Source organism: Halichoeres trimaculatus, unplaced genomic scaffold, assembly GCF_033239565.1.
Source record: "Halichoeres trimaculatus isolate MK-OKI-2021-1 unplaced genomic scaffold, fHalTri1.1 fHalTri1_scaffold_23, whole genome shotgun sequence".
In the NCBI taxonomy this organism is placed as follows: domain Eukaryota; kingdom Metazoa; phylum Chordata; class Actinopteri; order Labriformes; family Labridae; genus Halichoeres; species Halichoeres trimaculatus.
In genome coordinates, this window is record NW_027437201.1 from 10840308 (window position 1) to 10860365 (window position 20058).

Below are 20058 nucleotides of genomic sequence, written 5' to 3' on the forward strand. Positions count from 1 at the left end.
AATAAAGATTTCGAAGACATATCTGATTTAGAGTCTAAAAAGCAAGTTGTAACTTTCTTTACTTCACAGAAATATTATGCAAACAAACAAACCAGCTGTAAATGTCCAGTTTACACAGCTTCTTAAAAATCTCATTTACAGTTTGCTAAGAGCAGCAGCTGTTTTCTCATTTTTCTGATCTGTTATCTGAATATGTAAATGAACTTTTGACAACTTTCTGCTCAGGAAGACCTGTTAGATCAGCAGCATTACGCCTGCTTACTCTGCCAGAGTCGGTGTTGCGGTCAATTGGTGATCAAGCCTTTGATGTGAAGCCACTTTGGCTCAGGAACAGTCCCCCCTTTCTCATTAGGTCAGCACAATAGTTTCTGCTTTCAAATCCCTTCTTTGTAGTTGTTATTTTAAGACTTGCTTTTGTATCTGATCTGTAACTAAACCACAGTTTGGGTGACAATGACTCAATTTTTTATCATCATTATTATTTTTTAACCTTTTATTTCTTTAATTTACATCGTGATCATTCCGTTCAACTTATTTCTCTTTAATTATCTGCTTGCCTTTTGCTGTCTTTTATGTAGGATTTTAATATGTAAATAGCATAGATATAAATCATAATGTGTAAACATTATAATTACATTAGAAAAATTATAAACAATAATTTGAATTTTGGGGGATCGTGGATCGGTGATTGGCCCATCCTTACATATAAAACTGATCTTGTATACCTCCAGGAAGGTCTGACAGCCAGCCATTGTTGCTTTTTGCTCTGAGACCCAAAAATCAGGACACTTTATTGGTTGTTTAAGCTAAAACATAAAGATTTTATTGTTTCACAGGTATTGTTCAATGATTTTCAATAAAATAAGATTGAAACATTGAAGGTATATGCTGTCAGTTATATAGAAAAAAAAAACAGAAAATCTGTATCGGGCCAAATTAGTATTGTCAGGTCAGGCTTTTTAAAGATTGGTGATAGGCCAGAAAATTGTGATGGGTGCACCCCTAATAATAATATTTAAAGGTCCCATATTATGCAAAAATCACTTTGTTAAGTCTTTTAGTGAAATTTGTGGGTCTTTGGCTTTCCTTCCAGCCCACAAAATGTGATATTTAATGACAAAATCTGAACTAAGCAGTGCTGGTGAATGTAAAATCCTGGTCTAAAACGAGCTGTTTGGATTTTGGGGATTTGCCAACGTCAGTGATTCCCCCCGCTGCTGGAGAGAAGAATGCCAAAGTTGAAGAGCCATCACTGCTCTGTTTTTGGCTGTAAACAGCCACATAGTTCCATGCACAAGCTTCCCATCTCAGAAGAAGACAAGACTAAGTGGCTACATTTCATTTAGCAAGGAAATGTGCCAGCTACACTCAGTAAAACTGTGCATGTGTGTGCTAGTCACTTCTTGGCCGACTGCTTTTCCAACTTTGGACAGTACAACAGAGGGCTAGCGAATAGACTGGTCCTGAATCCAGGCGCATTACCAACCATCCGCCAACAAACCTCGGACCCTGGAAATGTGAGTATTTTAAATGCTGTGTGCTGTGGAGCAGATGTAAGAGCTTTTCCTTAGTGTCCCCCTGTCTCTGTGTTAGCTTCAGGATGCTAACTGTAGCTGCGGTTAGCCTGTTGTTTTAGCCTGTAATGTTACAGTAAACGAGCTTCGCTGTTTTCTAAACATTGTGTACTCGGAGCTCGTGTCGCAGCTCTCAGTGGCGCAGAAGAGTGGGGCGGTATCAGCGGAGGCTCATTCACATATGAAGGCCATGCCCACTAAATCAGAGCGTTCTGAACAGAGGGGCTATGAGAGCCTGGAAACAATGCTGCTGTGCTTGATTTATTGGCTTTTTGGACCAAAAACATGTTACTACCATTTCATGAAGACACCAATGATCCATATTAAACTGCAGAAAAGGAGCATAATATGGGACCTTTAAAATGCAAATCTCTGATTTTATGCCGATAACATCACAATGTATCGTTCCACTCCAGGTCAGGCTTTGACATGGTTACAAACTACTTTTGATACAAAATTTTTATGACCTAAAAGGTGTTTTAAATGCCGACAAGACAAAAATCATGCTGTTCTCTGTTTAAAAAAGTCAAAGCCTGTGTCCCTTGGTAGAACTAAGATAAGATACTTAAATGTGTGATTCTTGATTTAGAGTAAAAGACTAAAAGAACACTTGAATGATTTATTTTTTGTGATACATTTTTTTCTGTCAAGATTGAAATGTAACAGTTTTGAAAATTTGCAACTGTTATTTGTGTGAAATTCACTCTGACTCTTCCATCAGTCCTCTCTACCTTGTTAGTGTGAAGATAACATTCCTTGCTGGTGGTTTTGTCCAAAACGGTGACTTCAGGCGAAGTAAAACACCAACTACGTCAATGTCATGATCATTTACAACAAACCCTACTCTTAAACATGTTTCCCGCCCAGAAATAGAAAAGCAGCAGACTCACCTAACACACACTCACACTCGCACACTCACACACACACTGCTGTTTTCACATGTAGAAAGTTATCACTGCTTCAGTAACACTGTTATTAAGTCGCCACTGAGTCAAACACAGGGAGAGCTAATTACCGTGAGAGGAGAGACATCACGGTGACCAAACCGCTCGACACAGAGTGGTGTGTATCACCAGGCTCATGTTGACTGATGTAACAACACAAAACACTTCAAACATGATAAACTGGGTAAGAATGATTGAGTTTTTCTCATGTGGTCCATGTGTGTGAGAGTGTGTGAGGGAAACCAGCGCACATGGGTCAGCCTCTCAGGTCAATCATCCATACGCAAAGAATGTGAAGGTCGGACATCGACATTCCTCAGAGCAGAATACACACACACACACACACACACACACACACACACACACACACACACACACACACACACACACACATACACTTGCCCTGACCTTTCTGTATAGGGGCCTTGTACAACACCAACCAATGGATCAACAAAGTAAACACATCGTACAGTTTATATAGGTGTGCCTGTCACCTTCATATTTATATGCTTTGTCAAGAGAATACACACACACACACACACACACACACACACACAGAAAGCAGAAAACAGCACTGCTCTGCCACATACCTCCTGTCTGTAAATAGCCGCCCTTCCTCTCTATATTTCTCTTCCTTTGAGTCTTTTGACAGCCTGTGTGAAGACATAGATCATTCAGCCTCACGGCCCCGCTCTCTCACTTGACCTCAAAGGTGACATGTCTGAGGTCAAAGGCTGAGGCAGAGCTTATTTTTTTTCTTTCACTGGGAACTATTGTACCAATCAGTTCAGTGTGGGTTGAAAACAACACGACTCGCAGCTTGAAGCTTGTTTCAGTATGTAAAAGCTCAGTCAGATAAGTTCACCCACTTTTTCATACACTTCCTTCAAGTTTCTTAAACATCATGAATACATCTATTTCTTCTTATCTTCAAATTTGATTTGTTTTGTCCAAAGATTTTATTTCTGTTAAATGTCCCACTTGATTTTTTCTGTGGGCTCCAGTACCACAGCACCCCAGCCTAGTGTTTCCAGAAGCTCAGGGCGCAGACGAAGCAAACTCTGAGCCTAAATCCTTGGTGAGGAAGTCAGGGGTGGATTGTCTTACAGACTCCATCACCATGAGGGCAAAACCAGTCTGTGAATGTGTCTGGAAGGTAAGACACTGCAGTCAGTGATTTCAGATTTCTCACACTGGTGAGCCAGTAGAGTAACCATCAGCTATTAACTCTGACAGCCCTTAAAGGTGTGGATACTTTAGTGGTGAGTTACTATTGAGTCTTGTTTTTTATTTGGACTGTACTGTCGCTCATCACGGTGTCATCTCATGTTCTCAACAACATCCTCTATTCATCGGTGTAAGATACATCTCATCTCCATCTGTGAAAACTGCAAATACTTCCACAAACATTAACATACAGGTTTGACTTTCTTAGAATCAGATAAACAAAGTGGTAGAGAAACCCCACTCCAACTGAAAGAAGAAGAAAACTATGCCTCTCATGTCACATTTTGGTAACAGCACTTAAATTCTCAGTGTTTTAATTTTGTTAAACACTTTGATCTGTTCTGTGTACAGAAAGTGCTTTGGAAATAAATCTCCTTTGCCTTAAAGGCATATTAAAATAATAATTAAAAAAAAACTAAAAAAAAAGTTAATGAAAGAACTCTTCATGTAACTGCTCCCATGGGGTGACAAAAAAGCAACAGCATCCTTTCAAAACAGAGATATAAGTTCTCTGTTGTCAACACATATATGGGACAATAGCAACAATTGGAGATGTGCTACCTTGGGGGCGCCAAAATCAAAACAAAGCGGGAGCTCAAATTGAAACCAAAAATTAGGGATGTCAAGATCTAAATGTCGACTTTCAGATACGAGCCAATTAGGGGATTTTTATCTTCATCTATTGATACTCTCAATTAATTGGTGATTGGCATTGAGTCAATCATCTAATCAGATCACTTACATCAATTATCACTGGGCACAATTTGCAGCTGAATTCAAAAAGGCAAGCTTTAAGGCCTTTGCACACCAACGATGACGTGAATAAATGGCACAAAACTGCGAAAAATTTGGAGGCGTGATATTCATTCTCCACAGCTATTCTCCTCCAAACTATATCTTTGTTATCGTTGTCATTGTAATTTTTCTGTCTTTTGTCATAAAGACATGAACACATTCAATGTTGAATGTTTGGTATGTGACTTGTCAACAACAAGCTTTTTGATTGGTTGGATGTCTACTCGTCGCTAGCGAAAATTTTGAAAAATCAACCTCCATCTGAAAAAATAAAAGCTGCAATTTTCGTGTTGCTGGGATGAAAGCTTGCATTGAAAAACAGTTGGATTGAAAAAAAAATAATAATGTGCAAAATATTCTGTGAAAAATATGTTTGGTGTGCAAAGGGCTTAACTGTGCACTTGAAATTTGCCCAGCTGTAAAATCATAACAATGAATAAGACATTGCTGCAGACCTCCCAGTCATGGAAATTTTTGTTTCTTTAATTTCAGAACAACCTGGGCAAAGTCAACTGGAACCCTTTAATATCTGTTGATGCACAATATTTGAAATTCAGGCCACGATAATGGACCAAAAAAGCTGATCAGGACATCCTTGCATGATGTTTTGGCTTTGTTTTGGGACAGCTCACAATTTTTTCAGGACATTGGTTAATTTGTTTACAGATTGTAGTTGATTGAGAACATCCCTTAGCGCCAAATTCACCTCATACCTGTTTTCTTTTTTATGGCCTTCACCCTGCAGCTAGCTTACATGGATGGAGCCATTTTTGTTTTTGCTCTGGTACTGAAAGACATCCAGTAATCTGCAGCTTCAAGAAAATCTACCAAGTTGAAATTCAGTTTAATAAACACAAGCTACCAACCGTATGCAGTATCTGTTTGTGTTACCACAGTGTACACTGTACACTGATCTGAAAACTTGTACATTCCTGTGTGCCCCTCCCAACATGTGTGTTTCCATGTACAGTTTGTGTGTGGATTTATGACTCTGTGGCACTTCACTCATGAATTTTGCACACACATGAGGCAGAGCAGATTCATGACATGGAGTTTTTACGCATGACGGTTTCTCATCCCCATGAAGAGGTTCTGAATCAGATCCTCAAAATTTTAAGGAGCTCTGACAAAGGGCATGGTGTGCCAAAACTTCAGCTGTGCGTCAAGTTTAGATCGCTTTGCAAACGTTTTGTTTCAGACAACCATCGAGAAAAAATAGTGGATAGAAAAGAAGAGTAAAAATTACACAAAAGGAGGATCAGTCCATGGTTAAGAAAAGGGGCAGAGAGTATGAGGATCTTTAAGGGTCTCTATGACTCTGTGTTTGTGCGTGTGCCCATCTCGGTGCGTTTTCCTGTTTGAACCTCGCACGGACATAAAGTGCAGTCTTACAATAGCCCATTGTCTCGTCTCCCCTCCATGCTTCCTGTCAGGTCATAATTCACGGAAATTAGGACACAGGGCAAACAAACAGCGGCGGCTACGGCTCTCCACCGGCTGTCGGGCCCTCCAGGAGGGGACCCCGCTTTGACTCTGAGTGTTAGCAACCCTGCCAGGAAGCTAATCAGCATAGCATAGTTCAGAGCCCACATCTACTGTATGCATGTGTGTATGCAGAGTGATGGGGACTGAGGCAGGAGGTGGTGAGGGGTGGTGTGTGGGTGGAGAACAGAAGGGTTGGGGTTAAGAAAATGAAAACCAGGAATGGTGGGGAATTCCAACGGAGGCTTTTATGGTTCATAGTATATCAAATGGATCACGATTACACCTACACTGTGTCGGGTTCTTTGGTGGGAAAGTGGAGGAAATATGACCACTCTTTTTCTCTTGGTCTGAGTTAAAAGATTCACTGTACATTTTATTTGTGACCGTTTTGAAAAGACAGAAAGAGTTTGAGTCTTTATCGAATAACGAAGATCTAACCTCAAAGTGATTGAATCCGGGGAACATCTGGCGTCCCATCATGTGTTTCTTTGTGTCACCAGACCCAAATGAAATAATTTTCTTCATGACAAAAAAGCATGATTAAATCGTGCTTTCTATTACATTAATTTATTTTTTGCACTGCAATGTTTGAGAATTATCTTTCAAAGCTGCCATCACAGCATGCGCTGTGTATTGATTGTGCAGCATGTGCATGTATTGGCAAAGAGCGTGTAATGATAAATCACCATATCGATTTTTCTTAAGCACAGCTGTAACTCACACCCTCATTAACACACACTTGCTGCTGAATTCACAGACAAGCTTTAGAGCACAGATTGGTTCAGGAAGCACATTCGATAAAAACAAGACATTTGGGATTTTTTTTAAGGTTAAATAGTAAAACAGTCCCTCCTAGACGCATAATTCAACAAAATCCTGGAGGGAGACACGGAGAGAGCTGGCACCTGTGTCCACTGCAGACTCCCCAGACGTACTTTGGTTCCAGTCTCCTGAAAAACACAGTAGCTGCTGTTATTCTAGGAGTCAAATTAGCAGACGGGCCACTGAGCGTTGGAGAGGCCTAATCTAAAGCAGGTCGCATGGGAGCATATCATGCCTCAGATGGAGGATTTACTAACTGGTACTCAGTCGCTGTTTTTTGGCACACTACTGTGACAACACAGGGGATATTACTTTGACTGAAGATCTGAAGTTTAGTTTGGTTTCAGTACCAAATTGTATTTTTTAAAGGCTTAAGAACGCCAGCCTCAGAGCTAACAAAGCTGAATTTTACTTTCTCAAACATCCACTGTGAAAAATTGGAAAGGCTCTCCCAGCAGGCCAATTTCCAAAGTCTGTTTTAGCCTCAGCCATGCGTGTTTATGGGATCAAGTTGCAGCGACACAGTAAAATTGTCCTAAACACAACAATTCATGTAACTACAGACATTATAAAAGCACATAACTCTCTAATGTTGCAGAATAATTTGGCAGTACACTGTTTCCAAACCATTGCTTATAATTTCAGACTGCTGTTGTTCATTACCTGAAAATGTCTCTGGTCTCACATAAAAAAATGCTACATTACATTTCACAGCTGGCTCAGCAATGACTCCTTTGAAAATTACTTTGGTAATTGGTTGACTTTCTTGGGACCGTGCTGCTGGAAATGGTTTCAGGAAATCTGGCAGGCGTTTTGCACTTTGTGAAAGTAATTTCCTGAAAAGACTTACCCTCGTTCTGTCTGTGAAACGCTGTTTCAGTCCAACACCTTACTCCCTTTCCCATTCCCTTCCTTCTCCTCTGACTTGAGCCTCCTACTCTTTTCCTTCCACTTGCTCTTTCTCCTCCATCTTACTGCCAACTCTGGATTTCAGAATGACAGGTTGTTTTGACTTAATTGTCTGCTGAGCCCCGATATTTTCTACTTATGTCAAACGTAGAAATCTCTTGGGCACTTGAAGGGAAATACTCAGAAATGTATTTTTTAACAATTACTACGTTCAATAAACTCCTGATAACTCCAGAATACTCAGGCTGAGCAAAGGCTTTTTTAAAGACGTCACAGTATCACAAACACATTGATCCTTGAGACTGTTTCGTAAACGTGATGGTTGTATTATTTAAACTAGAAAAGCACTCAAAGAGCGCAGACATTCACCAAGCATGTTGTGATTGTCACCAACACTTTAGTCCTACTTTAATGTTATACTCCCTTTCAGCAGACTGTCTGCTACAATTTGGTGTTAGTTACAGGTTTTCACGATAATTTGTTTCCTGACAGTGTTGAAAATTATGATGACCCAGTACATAATTCATATTCCAGATCTTAGTATCCAGAATATTGTCAGGATCTGGATCGTACTTTTACATCTGTCAGAAATTATAGTGACCTTATCTTGTTTTGCTATCCAAAGCAATCCGACGGTTTATGGTGAAGTTATTTACACATGGTGAAAAACAGCCCTATCTCACAATGATACAGAATCCTTTAAAAAGATCCTGGGTCCAGACGGTGATCCATATCACCTCCGAAATTTAATAATTTCTTTCTTATTCCATTTTTAACATTTCCTGAAAATTTCATCAAGATCTGTTTGTTACTTTGTGAGTTATGTTGTTCACAGACAAAGAGACAAACTCTCCCAAAACATAACCTCCTTGGCAGACGTAAATATGACGCTAGCGAAGCCACATAGTTATCCATATTGGCCTGCTAGCCATCTATTGCTAGGCAACAGGATGGTGGATGCCAGGTGACACTGGCGTTCAGGTAGTAATGGTTGATGACGCAAAGACAGAATCCTCCATAGACAAAACTGTCTTGTTTTAGTTCAGCCACAGAGTATTTTTTATTTAACACTGGCTGAGAAGGCCAGAAAACCTGCCATGGGAATCACTGAGAGAACCAAGCTGTGAAATATTTAACAATACATCTTTAAAAATGTGAAAATCCCAGTGCAAATGCAGCAAAGGGAAAAATGCATATTAGAAAACATTCTCCAAAAAGCTGGAATGATAACACTGATGTCAAACACAATCCAAATACACAGATAAAGTATAACAAGAAACACACAAAATCAATTAGAAAAAACCCTTTAAATTGAGGATTGAAAATGGAAGTCCTCCAGGCCTGTAGGGGGCGCTAGGTTATACAGCTTAAGTGTGGAGTGGGAGAGAAGACTTGACACCAAGCAGCAAGCTCCAGGCTGAAAATATTAAGTCTGAGTGGAAGTGCTAAAGACTGTAGTTCATCGAATGTCTGCTTGAGGCTACAGAAAGACCAGAAACCACGAACACACCAAGACAAAAAAAAAAAAAAAAAAAAATCAACATGTTTACAACTCAGTTCAATAACAGCTTGGGTATGAAAAACTAATTTCTCTATTGGCACACTGTACAGAGGGTGATTTTTTTTAGAAGGTTGAGACGTTATTAAGATCATGAGTTTACCCGATCAGAGGCACAGCTTTGGTGTCAGACAGGTCTGACAGCCTGTAGCTGTCAGCAAGTAGACTCAAATCTCACCTCTTGAGACAGCAATGCTAATATGGCCCTCGCTGGCGATAAGCTTCATCACTCCATATATTAAACACTCTGTGCTAGACACTTGATTTCTTGCTTGATGAAGGAAAGCAGCAGAGTTCGACATCAGAGAGTGATGTTAATGGTGAGGATGGAAGAAGAGTGAGAGGGATGACGAAATAACAGCTGAATCAACATTGGATGCAGATTTTAACAGCTGTAGCCTGCAACAATTGAGCTAATTGAAAAGTGGTCTTCTGTTCCCAGGGACTGTTCACTATTATTACAAGAGATTGGTGCATGCTGTCTTTGCAGTAAAAATAACTGACACGCAACTCTCACTTGTGATCCAAAAAGCAAAATCTACTAGTTTCCCTGTGGGGGTATTAATTGACTTAGAATGAGAAACTTTTCCTGCTAAGAAATTAAAGCAAGGAGCACAAAACCTAATGAAAGAGTCCTGAGGATATAGATAGCTGATCTATTCTTTAAATAAGCAAACAAAAGTTTTATACATTGATTAAACCTGTTTTCTTTGGACAACTAGACAGTGTTTACAGTTTTTTCTTTGAGAACACATTCTCTGGGAGCATGACACACACATTTGATACAAAAGCATAACGAGCTTAAAGAGTGAGCGACAGACATTTTCAGGTAGGGTTGCCAACTTTTTCAGTTCCAAATTAAGGACAAAATGTTTAGTTTGGAGCTCAGTGGCAGAGCAGAGTGGATATAAATTTTTCCTTCACTCAAAAGAAACCCAAACTAACAATAACGCACAGACCTCCATCTGAAAGTAATTTCAGCTTTTTTTTTTTATCACAAAAAGTGAATAAAACCAAGACTAAGCGTATCATATTCTGTCAAAAAATGTCAAAAAATTATAGTGGAAATAAATTATTACACCCCGTTAACCTCCTTGTAGACTTCTGGCAGTCCCTTGACTCCACTTTAAACATCAAAGCTTTGGACCTTAAAATGAAAATAAATAATTAAAATAAAAGATTTTAAAACCAAAAGAGAGGCATGACTGTCTAAATCTACTGTCCCCTGTATGTAGTTCTCACTGTTTTTGCTGGTCTCAGTCTTTTGAGACAAAGTGTTGTGCTTTTACTTGCACTTTTGGCTAGCATGATCCTGTTTTGCAGTATGCGGTGTCAAACTGATTGCATTGAATTAAAGCTTTAATGCCACAGCTTTATCTGATGTATGTAAGGGGGGCTGTGATTGGATAACAGGACCCAATGGCCGCATGATAGGCTAATAGAGAGTATAACATATGGAAGTAGCCTGAGTGCTGTCACCTGTTTGTTTCTAATTTTTTAAGGCTAAATTTGATTTTCAGTTAAGCTAACTACACGCACAGAGGCTGAATTGAGACAGGCCTTTAGCATTTTTTGCTAACAGCTACTGTGTGCTTGCCTGTCCAAGTGAGCCCTGTTTTCTAAATATCTTCTTAACAGAGTTATTACATTTTTTTTAACTTAAAATTTGTGTGATTAGAGATCTAAGTCGTTCAGACCAAAGTTGTTTTTGTAACAACTGTAAAATATTAGTTTGTTGCTATGAAGATTGGCTTTTTGAATAAGTGTGTTTGTGGTTTTCAGTACTTTCAGAGTCAGCCTCAAGTGGACGCTCTAGGTACTGCATTTTCTAGCACTTTTGCATTGACTAGGCTCATCAAAGTGTTTTATAATGATCACAAAGAAGAAACTCTAACATATGGAGCAAAGGTGTTTTTATTCAGAACAAATCAATTCATTCAACACCAGAAGAAATGGAAGAGTTGGTAACCATGCTTCCAAGGCTAAACACATCTGAATAGATAAGGATTCAAGAAGAAATGAAAACAGCAGGCTTGTTAGCCCTGGTATTATGAGTATTACTCGAGTCATGCGGGGTCTTCAGTCTCACTTAGCAAAAAGAAAAGGAAAAAGAAATGCAAAATGAGAACATGGCATTTTTTTTGACAACCTTTATTGCATTTTGTATGACTGAGGCTGCCTGGGACATTTATAATATCAAAGCTACTTAAAAAATGCTCAACTAGCTGTACACTACTGGTCCTTGCTCAAAGACATTTTTACAAAACAAAGAAATTGTTGCTTGATTAGGTTTTAGGCTAATTAGCTAGGCATGCTAACATCTCCACTGACTTGTGCTCCAATGTAATCCACTTTGTTTTGTTAAAAGTGATCAAAGTGAACACTTCTGAATTCTTTACATCCTAAGAAAAACCTCATCCACACAGCTTGATAATGCAGATGTATATCCTCGGCTTGACTAGCTTGTTGTGTCTAAGTTTAGCTCCATAGCTAAGCAGGCTAAGATTGAACTCCTCCAGTGTCTTTGGCAAACTGTCGGTTCCCTCTTTGAGTGAAAATCATAAATTACAATGAGAACAGTTTGCCTCAGTTGCTGAAGGTCTAAAAGTAAACATTTCCCCTTGTCCTGAGACAAAAAGCTGTTTCTACAGCAGTGCACATCACAATGTTTGCACTCTCCAACTGACAAAGAGCATGGCTGCTCTCTCCTCTCTTCCAGACACAGCTTGGAAAAAGTCATCAAGGCAACAAGCCACAGACAACTTGGTGGAGGCCAAAAAAGCAGCTTTACACTTAGACACAAAATAAATCACTGTAAGAGGTTACCAAGTACATTAAACACTAACATTTGTTGTCACACACTTACTTATGGGCCAAGAGGCATGTTTAGTGGTCTCAGACACAGAGATGTATTTTTCAACATCATTGCTACCACTGGTGGATGTGTTGGGTAAAGAGTTGACACCAAAACCATCTGTAAGTCTTTGCTCTAATTTCCCCTCCACTTTCTTCACTCTTTTGCTCTCTTTCTCTCTTTCTCTGTTCTGTGTTGTTTTCCCTCTAGTTGGATATAATTACCCCTTCATCATGCTCTGCAAAGCAAAACAGTGATCTGTATCTCCTTATAGGAACAGTGGCCTAGTCTAAACACAGCGGCTATGATGTCGTGCATACACAGATGTGTGTTTGTTTTTGTGTACATGCGTTTGAAGTGAATCATGTCAAGAATAGTGCGTTTTGTCTGCATGTGTTTCCATAACATTAGATACAATGAAGCATTTTTCATGTATCAGTACACATCATTGGCTTTAGGTCACTGTGTGTTCTAACTGGTTTTGTCACAAGATGCAAAAACACAAAAGTGTTTTGCATCACTGAACTTGTTTGTGGGTCCACCAATTAAAAAATGGGGAACACAAACAAGCACGCTGTGAAAGAGGGTGCAACTGTACAAAAGAACTACATCAACAACCAAAATATACTTCTGGAGAAAAATTTAACAATTGTGAACCTGGGAAAGAAAGTTAACAACAGCAAAGTGAAGATGAAAAAAACTTCCGCAAAACTGTCAGAAAGCGCTAGGGGAACCAGTCTCATTGGGAAACAGTCATCTGCAGTGAATGGATGGGACTGAAAGAAGGAGTAGGGGGGCAAAGAGAAATAGATAGACTCATACAAAGAGACAGGCAGGGACATGGACATGCATCAACAAAATCAACAAAAGTTGTAACAGACTGATTTTGAAACAAAAGAAAGTAGAATTATGTTCAAAAATAGCAACAGCAAAACGTTAGACATCCTTCCTTGTTAAAAAATTAAGCCAATGTGTAAGTGCAAAAACTGCAGTTCCATAAGTGTCCACTTGAGGCTGGCTGCAAAGTCCAGGACAGTTTATTAACATCAATGTTAAAATACCCAACATGTTTACAGCTTGGTACAAAAGAAATTCTAGTTTGAATATGTCATTCCATCTTTGCTACACACTGTATAGGGGGTTGTTTTTTTTATTGGTCATCCTTTTTGAAGATATGGATACCAATGCATTGATATGTAAATTTAGATGTAAAATTAGATCAGTTGAACTTGAATCCAATCCAATCCAACTTTATTTGTTAAGCACTTTAAAAAAACAAACATGGTTAAAACAAAGTGCTGAACAAGAGAGAGCAATATAAAAGACATAAAACAAATTTAAAATGAATAAAAACACAGAAGAAGCAAAACAAAATAAATAAAATTTAATAAAAATAAATAAAACAATCACCAGCTACTGTGCTTCAAAGGCCAGGGAGAAAGGTCAGTGTTGTGTAACCAATCTTGTACCAATCTCCTGCCTTGAAATGTGAAGCCAATACAGGAGTATTAAAGACTGCAGTTCACTGAATTTCCACTAGGGGCTGGCTGCAAAGGCACTGGAAACTGCTTACACAACCATTCACAACAGCCCAACTTTAAAGCAAAATTGTATGTGTTTATAACCTTGTTAAAAAAAAAATGTTTTTGGTGTGATTGCTTTTTTCTCTTTCAACAAGCTGTGTATTTTTTGATAACTTATTGATTTAGTGGATGCAACTAACTCACAAGTTTTGCCCAATTATGGGCACGGCCAACTTAACAGACAAGCCTGCCTCAGCTCTGCCTCTTTAGACCAACTAAAGTTAGGTTGAGTCAGTTTTTTTTAATACAGCAACCACTGACTATAGGGTTCAAAACCTGGCTTTACAAACAAACAGGTGACATCACAGAGACTATGTCCATGGATTCTATATGGACAGGATCTACTGATGCAACTGTTTGCTGGAGGCTTTAAGATTTCCTTGGCTTCACCTCTTTGTGTAATAGATTGATCAAAACACAGTCAGCACTTCACATATGGTGACCACCAATTGCTAGCTCAAAAATGCTTCTGTAGAAACCAGTTGGTGATCTCAACAATCATGTCCATGTTGTATACTGGCTGGTTAGAAACAGTCTGGTTGACTATGGTGGACACCACTGGCTGTGTTTAGAAAGGATAACGACTCATTTCATTTCATTGATCGCCTCCTCTCTACAGTTAGCGCCAAAGGATGCACACAAGTGACCTGACTGGATCAGTCATGAGGCCTGCATCACACCCACAACTAGAACATAAACAGGCATCAAATAAAGTGATTGAACTTGGGTCTTTGGAAAGTTCAGTAAGCAGGTTAATGTTTGAACATGACCATTGACCAAAATCTGTAGTTTATTGTTAATTCATCCTGCAAGTATACTGATAAGAATATGTTAGAATCAGTTTTGAGGAGACAGACTCATGAATCAGTATTTAATAATATTCAAATTCCTTTTGGATCAGTACAGTTTGGTACGGGTTGGATCAGTAAAGCCTGATCCTGTTTGTGTTCCCACCGCCAACCGCGCCCCCTCTTGGTAGGCGGTAAGTATACCAGATGCCAACAAATAAGAAAAAAACAACATAATAAAGAGCAACAATGGAAGACATCCAGCAATCCACCTTCTTTTTTTAATGGCATGTGGCTCTTAGTTGCAAAGCGTCATCAGTGGTCTGCAGCATTGTAGCTGTACCTTCTGTTATCATTTCGGTTCAGTCTGGCACCCCAAAGGAAGGGCCCCAGAAAGTGGGATGGTTCGTCTCAGGTATTTAGGGATCCGTCCTGGAAACGCCACATAATGTGTGTCGTACCCAGACGAACCGAACTGAACGGCTCGATGGAAACAGGGCTTTTGAAACCCTTCAGAGTGAGACTAGACAGTCCTGCTCACCCTGTCCAGATTCTAACTTGCATTGCCAATTGCTAACTATACATCATACCTTGCATAAGCTTCTCTAGGTCCAACACATGATCTGGGGTGCAAAATAGCACAAAGCCTCAAGGGAACTTAGAAAAAAAAAGATGTAGTTTGAATGTTCTTGGTTTTATCTCATCACACACCACATTCTCACTGCACAAACACAACACACACACTTACATGCATTCTTGTCATCAGAGAACTGTTCACTCCAGGTCATTACACTGAAAAAGCTTTCCAAACAACTTAGTGATAAGCAAATGCCAAATTGGGAGTGTTTTGCCACAGAGTAAATGAAGTGTGTTCATGACTCTCAAAGGGGCCTGACACAGGCAGCCCAGAGGCCTGAGAACTGGTGTCCTGTTCCCCCCTCTTATGTATTAATCAGAGACAAGTGATGAAAGTTCCAAACACAAGATAACCCGTGTTCAGCAAACAAAGAGGGAGGGTGGAGAAGGTAAAGGCTCAAACTAAAGGAACATAGGATTTTTGAGATGTCAAAATCTCCCAAACCAGGGCTCACCAAGCTGCAATTGAGAGATATACGAGCCGTGAGAGAGTTGGAAGGAAAAGAGAGCTGGGCAGAGCAAGACAAATGAAAAACAGAGGAGGGGGGGAGATCGTGAAAAAGCACTAAATTTGTAATCTTGCCTCCCTTCGGAGACCTAGATCTGAACAGCATCCAAAAACTTGTGAGCTTTTCTGAACAAATAGCTGACATGCCTCAGAACAGAGGTTGTTTATCTTGGGATGAAGTGCGGAGGGAGAGAGGAGGGATGCAAGAGGAGCCTGGGAGAGAGGGGAGGAAGAGGGGGAGGAGGAAAGAGTGAAGAGGAATAGAGGGATGTAGATGAAGAAACAAAAAAGAGAGGGAAAGGAGAGATGAGATGCTTGGGAAACTGAGGCATTAAAAAAACACAAGTGGCTGTTTCGGCAGATCTACAGGAATAATATTGTGCTTGTTAAACTCACAGCAACAAAGTCATGAAAAGCCCTTCAGATAAGGACAACCAGCAGGTCAGGAAGAGAGAATCAATCTAACAGAGTTAACTTAGGACATATCAAGCAGCGCTTCAAATACTGTGCTACAAAGAAAGACTGCCGTAATTAGTGATGGATATTGAACACATTGTAATGCTTTGATCTGCTATTTATGTCTACACTTGTAAAACACACATTTTTCACCTTCTGTATCTTATCTTTGTGTGGCTGAATCACTGAAATTAATGCAGATAACACATCAACTAAAATAACAATGTTCAACAGCAGGACTTACAGTCACATACCTCATATTTCAGCATAAGACCAATAATACCTTTAAAGCAGATATTCATCATGCAACGACAGTAGCACTCTGAGCAGTGTTACATAAACAGTTTAAATACAGAACTTTTGCAAGACAGTCGTTGGGGATCTATTTAAAGTCGATGAGATGACTCCAGCTACAAAATATTCCCGAAATGTGCAACATTATACAGCATCCATCATCCCCAAAAAAGAAATCTCTTGTTCCCACTTTTGTGGCGTTTTTCAAGTAATCAATAGCAGAGTAAATGCTGTTGATAATGTTTTGATTTTGTAGAGTAAGGTTGTTTTGGCTGGCACTGTTGATTGTCACATACATCAGACACATAACAATATTAAAGCTCCCATGAGGAACTTCTTGTTTGTGTCATTTTTGGCGCCCTCTGTTGACAAAGCAGTACAAATGTAAATGTTTTCAGATGAAAGTTAATCACTTGGAACATTTGATGAAGAAAACAAATCTAATCATCTAAAATGATGTCAACCTCTACCCATTGAGTAAAGGTATTTAAATTGTGGTATACAAACCATTTATTTCATGTCTGAAGGTTTTTGTTGTATTATTTGGTCAAAAGTTAGTATCTCTGGTTGTATTACTATTCAAAATTCACTTCAAGCTAAATACATCTGATGATGTTCATTCTGAGTTGTAATTGTTGTCCTCCTGGCCAAAACAACATCAGCTTAGCACTTTACTTTTTGTCTCTGTCAACTTCTTAGGAAAAGAAAAGACTCTTTAGCTGCCAAATGTTCTCCATTATACCCATACTTGTTCACTTTGTCTTTCCATAACATAAGTGACAAGTCTGCTGGTGTAAGTGGACCTGCAAGACTGCGAAATACATAACTTGCTTGAATATTTTTTAATGCAATAAAGCACTCTAAGGTTATCATGAATCATTCTTTGAAAGAAATTGTGTAACCAGACCAGAAATGAAAATTTCTCTAAGGGCCTGTGTCCACTGACAGTGTTTATTTGTCTGTGTTGCTATCAACCATCACTTGAATTACTCTGTAATCTGGAAATGTGCTCTAATCCAGGAGTTTTACCAACATCTTTGTTGTTAACAAATGTGTTTCAATGATTTTTGCAGTTCAGTACTGAGAGAAAGCTGAACTGGTTGGTTTTGCATAGAAATCGGGCACCGCAATTGAAAAATTGTTGTTAGTGGACATAGGCCCTAAACAAGTTTAGTTGCAGTTTTTTGTGTGCTTTTATATGTTTGCTTTTTTTATGTACTCCTGTGTTTTTCTCGTTTTTTATCACTCTTCAGAACTTCAATCAAACTTGGCTGTTTTAAAAAAAATCTTCCTTCATAAATAAAGTTGATTGGATTGTAATTCCTTGAACCTGACAAACAACTTGATGGCAGCTTCTCTGCCTCTTGTGCCAAAAAGCCTGGGTTTTTGGTAAAACATTTTAAAATAAATGTCACCTAGTGAGTCTTTTACATTGATCGTGAAGCCTGGTTACTGGCAAATGTTTAATGAATGCCTGTTTGAGCTGCAGGAAGGGCAGAGCGGCCGTGCCAACACTCATGAAGGGTGGGCAAAGGTGGCAGCGAGAGACAAGACCAAATACAGACATGCTGTTTGACACTGACAAGTATGGAATGTACACACACACACACACACACACACACACACACACACACACACACACACACATTAGTAGACACTAATCCTCTGATACCCTCTAATGCTGTACATACAGATTGGATGTGTGTAGTGCGTGTTTGAGGAGAATTTAGCCCTTTTGTCACTGAAAACACTTTAAATCCCTTAAACTCTTAATTATGAGGTTAATAAAGCGAGCTTTATCTTTCCACAATAGGAACATTCAAAGACACTTCTTCAAAAACAATTTGATCAATACTTGAAGTTACCATAAAGTTTAGGCAGGAACCACTGACCAATCAGTTGCAGGCACAGTTGGTTTTGGCAAGATGTGTTTTTGAAAATATTAAAAGAGACATTCTGGATGGTTTTGAACCTCAGAGTTTTATTAAATCTCTGATGCTGTTAATGAGCACAGCACAGTTCAAAAGGATGAACAATGAGAAGAAAAAGGGGTAAACCTGCTGACAGGACAAGTTCTGGTTCAAATGCAGCCAGGTGTCTTGATTGGATGGATTTAAGTCATACATTTTAATGGGAGCCAATCATGAAGAGGTGTTTTAGAAGTTGTTCTAAAACTTAATGTAAAAGAGTTAAATCATTTTTTATGTAACAACTGTAAATTTAACCCTGTCATTACGTACAATGTCAAAGTCGAACTGTTGGCTAATGTAAGTTAACAGAGAACAACTCCAGTCATGTCAGATGAGGAAGGGTGTTGCCTGAAACAGTGAACTATGGTGGTTTTCCTGATTGTGTGTGATTGTTTTTACTTCCGCCTTACTACGTGTGAGCTCGTAAGTGTGTCTTATTTGGTCTGTGTGTGTGTGTGAGTGTGTGTGTGTGTGTGTGTTTGTATCAGTGGTGTGGGGGTAGCCAAGAAGTGTGGAAGTACTCGAGGTGGCATGTGTATGTTGTGGTGCAGGCTGGCAGGCTAACAGGCCACCTTTGAGCTTTAACGACACACGGGTCTGTTCGAAAACCTTTGAGGACAGGCTGAGGATGCTTCTGTTCCTGTTGATAAGGCGCTGTTTCCTGTTGAACAGGTCAGCCTGGGACCATTGACATGTGCACTTTATGGAGCTAGACCTCTGGCTGCTGTTGCTCTCTGAGTGTTGGGTGAAGTTTTGCAGCAGCCAGTCATTAAGAAGTTAATGTACTTGAAGTTCAAAGCTTAACCTGCTGATAATTATTCTTGAACTTGTTGTACCACAACACATATGGATCTGATTCAGGGGAACATAAACCTATGCTACACTGAAAAAACACAGTCTCACAGTTAGTTAGCCAGTGACTCACTGAGCTTGATTCTGGTTTGGGTGAGTTGAATCATTACAGCTGAGCACATTGACTCAATTAGACTAATGGATGTTTGAAACAGTGATATGGCAGTTTTCAGGCTCCGTCATGGAAAGACACCAGAACCGAGCCTGGGCCAAAACCACATCCCCCATTAATTTGTACAAATAAACAATAGTCTTTATCAGCTGAACAACAATACTCATAGTCAAAACACATGAGCGGTCGACTGGCACGCAGACGGCCGGTTGATTAAATCCCTCTGCTCCCTTAGGTAAACAAAACTAAGCTATTGTGTTGAGCATTGGACAGATGCAACTTGCTAACTTGTTTATAGATTCTTTTGGTATATGGTGCAAATGGTCAACCAAAAGGTCCATTAGCTGTAGGATAAGGCAGCATACTGCCACCGATCAAAGAGGGGCAAACTTTTGTCAATAAATTGATTCTCACCCAGTTCTTGTGTACTAGGACAAGGGAAAGTAGTTCAATCAAATTTCTGGACTGAGCTTTAACCTTGGCTCAACTTTACTGTGCATGTAAACATACTGAGCGGGACATATTTTCAGAATCTCCAATGTTTATAGTTAAATCAAATATAACCAATGATGACAGAAACACACATATAAAGTAGGCTACTTATTTTTTTTTATTACTTTATTTTTTCAATCAGTCAAAACTCATCATTTATCAAATTAAATTGTCTCAAATAATAATAGTAATGAAAACA